Source organism: Lemur catta, chromosome 12, assembly GCF_020740605.2.
Source record: "Lemur catta isolate mLemCat1 chromosome 12, mLemCat1.pri, whole genome shotgun sequence".
NCBI lineage: Eukaryota > Metazoa > Chordata > Mammalia > Primates > Lemuridae > Lemur > Lemur catta.
In genome coordinates this window covers 76,456,177-76,459,760 of record NC_059139.1, presented here as the reverse complement: position 1 = coordinate 76,459,760, position 3,584 = coordinate 76,456,177, and the positions used below count along the sequence as shown (strand labels likewise).

The 3,584-nt window shown below is 44.2% G+C and overlaps 1 pseudogene; it reads right to left on the bottom strand.

Moving 5' to 3' along the window:
- Window positions 1–373: 373 nt before the first annotated feature.
- LOC123648284 lies at window positions 374–1,258 on the bottom strand (annotated as a pseudogene).
- Window positions 1,259–3,584: the final 2,326 nt, after the last annotated feature.

The following is a 3,584-nucleotide window of genomic DNA, read 5'->3' as shown; positions in this document are numbered from 1 at the left end:
ATTCAGAGTGTAAATCATACATTTTATTACTGCTAAGTTTTTGTTATAAAATCTGGTGGAATGCTATCATGACACAGTAGTGTTGGGAAACCTCCTCATGGTGCAGGTGTTCACAGGGACATCAGTTTGGGGCTCTCAGGGGGTGAATGGTCAAACAGTCTCATTTCCAAGAGCAGCAGACAGGAGTAGCCTCTCATCACTCCTCATGTGCACAATTAAGACCCTACATTTATCTGTGATTGCAACATGCCTTCAGTCAGTGCACTTCCAGTTCCATGCAGTTCCACAGAGTTGGTTTTTTAGACTTCAGTTTTCCAGTTTTGAAGAACTTTAGCCTGCAAACTCTGATGCACCCCTGGCATCAATTTATAGCTCAGAGGAGATACAATGTAACCATTCTGGTAAAGACAGATTCTCTTGCAGAATTCAAAGGTGCTAAACATAACTCCAAAATACGGAACTATCTTCAGCAAGTTGGCTGTCAATCCATTCCAGAGCCCCAGCACTCCTTGGGTCTTCACTATCTGCCGGAAGCAGTCCGCGGCTCCTGAGAAATGGGCATCTACTCCTCCACGGTGGGGAAGGGAGGGGCTCTGAGCCTGCATCTTTCTCCTCACGGTGTCAAAGGGAAAGGAGAGGGTCAGGGTCACGGCAGCGGCCAGACACACACTGGCAAAGTTCTGCAGGAGAGAGAACCGATCTCGGGGTCCATTTCAGATTTTCTCCAGGTTCATGAAAACAAGAAGGGAGCCGACAGAGGGTGGGAGAGCACCTGAAACAGCGAGGGAAACTCCTCGATAAAGGGCCAGGAGCCCTTCCTGTTGATAAATAGTGCAAAAAGCATGGAGAAGCCCCCTGTAAGATGGTTCCAGCATATTCTGCACAATCAACCAGGTTTTGATGAGGTCTGTAGGATGTGTCACGATGGTGGAAACCATGCCTGAGAGACTCCCGGCCCTGATGGAGCTCCCCTGGGAAATATGGCCCAGGTCGTGCGTGAACAGCACAACAAACTTGCGGTAGGCGGCGAGCTGCACGGCGCTGCAGGAGAAGAGGCGCGGGCACGCCACCGCCACCGCGCTCCCCTGCCACAGGGCCCGGGGCCAGGTGGCCCACCGTCCCCGGGCGTGGCCTTGCGCGACGCCGACCTGGGCCGGCATGGTGGCGTGGCGAGCTCCAGGGGCGCGGTGAGGCCGTGCTGAGCGCCCCCGCCAGCCCGGCTGCCGGTCACCCTGCCGTCCCGCCCCCACGTCGCCATCGAGCTGTGGCCCGGCCGGGAGACCGCGTGGCTCGGGCCCGGGGCACTCCAGCCGTCTGCGGAGGGGGCGGAGGGGGCGGTTGAAGAAATTTTTAATGCTCCGCTTTAAGAGTATTTTAAAAGTGTCATTTTATTCTTTTTGTTACCAATAGAGTAACCAGAACCAAAATGATAAAAATGACTTAATGTGGTGCTTGGAATGATCATGCTTTTGATACTGTTTCTCAACCACTTCACCTATCATTTTTGCATATCAATAAGCAGGTTGGACAAAACTTTCATTTTAAATTTTGGTTGACACTGGCAAATGTCTGCAGTTGAAAGAAGGAAACCGGAGGAGATGGGTACATTCACACCTAATGGATGTGGTGCGTACCGTCTGGGGGATGGACACGCTTATAGCTCCGACTTGGGCAGGGCAAAGGCAATATGGGTAACCTAAACATTTGTACCCCTGCAATATTCTGAAGTAAAAAAATAAAATATAAAAAAAGAAATAAGGAAACCTATTACAATTATTTACTGTTGTATCACTGACCACATAATAACCATACATTGAGTGTTTGCTGAAAGAAAGGTTAGAGTAGCACATGCCGTGCGAGTAATGACATTACATGGCAAAGGAAGGTGATATTTAAATCCCAGATAGCTGACTTTTCTTCTTCAAGAGGAGGAAGAAAACAACAATCATTATTAATAATTGTATTCATTATGATACGGTGTTGACAATGGGCAGTAGGGTGCTGCATATCAATTGTCTTGGAAGAAAAGTAAGATTATACCTTCCTTAAATAAAAACAATATTCATTCACTACATAAATGGGAACCATACATTGAGTTATTAATAATTTATGAGTAATAAAGATAAAGCCTAATATATTGAATAAACGAACTCTTCGGTCAATAGGGAAGAGAAATTTTGTTGCATAAATAAATAAAAGTTTCTGTCATAGCAGGGTGCCCTACTAAAGCCAAAGAAAGGGTTACCAACCCTAGATGCCTATAGAAGTTTGAGAAGTACATATATTGGTGTATTGGACCTAGCATATATCTATCTGGCATATATCTAGGATGTGACGGAGGCAGTGGAGAAACATGCTTTGCTTAAAGGTATTTAAATTCAAACAACCACCACCACACACAAGATAAACTATACTGTGTCTGGAAAAAGAAGAAACAAACAAAAAATTACCAGTAAAACTTTTTCTGCCCAGATTTGGCAACGAGTCACCTATTTATAACTTTTTTTGAAGCCAGTAGGCATGCTACTAACATCCAATAGAATTGGCCTCTGATGTCCTTGTGTTACTCACAACTTACACCTCCGTCTCCTTGATACTCCATTTTCTTCACTCCTTGACTTCCAACACTTTGCTTTGTTCTTCTTCTATTTGGAAAAGTGGCTTAGTGCTGTGCATCCCACCTTTTCATAGAGGGGAAATTTCCACTCCACTGTCCAGTGGGCAGTGTTGGTGAAAGGCTTCCGATCGCTCTCTCCACTCTTGTCATTACCTTTTTTCCATCAAGAGGCACACACAATTTTGAGAAGAGCCCGATTCCCACCAAGTGAGGTTAGCATCTTGAAAATTATAGTCCAGCCTGGTGGATTTCTCTCTTTATTCTTAGGTTCAGACAGGATAGGATCCTTGTCTCCCTTGGGTGTTTGATGCCTGTATATGCTCAAACTGCCCTGTGGTTTCACTTCTTCCTACTTGTGAATCCCAAGGTCTAGACTTGAGAAAAAGTGGTAAGAGGACCCCATGTTGGCTACGGATCCAAGCTATACCCTCCAATTCAACTTTGTAAACCAGCGGTATTACATTATAACGGCAGCAATAAATGTTAATTCACGTTTGGCTTCTGTTCTATTTATCACTTGGTTCAGATTTTGTAGTGGAGGAAAGCTGAGAAATTAGGCCTCCAGCAACCTAGGGGAACTTACAACTCTGCCTCAGCAAACTAGGGGATTTTCTTGGCCATCATGTCATGTTACAATTCTTATTTAAACTCTGAGCATATGGACTTAGTAAAATATTAAGACATAAGAAAGCATAGATTAGGCCATTCTATTACCACAACATAAGGGTGGTTTATGTAAGATATAACTAGGGCATAAAACAAGTATATATAATGCTTTTTTGTCTTACTATAACAGTCTATGCTTTATCATGACACTTTTTTACATGCTTGTTATATTATTGTATCTGTTAGAGAATAATGGAAATATATGTCTTGGTGCCTCAGTGAGAAGGAAAATATTATCATCAGACACAATCACTGTTAATGAACTTGGGTATAAATGAGATAAGCAAATCACCTGGGGAGA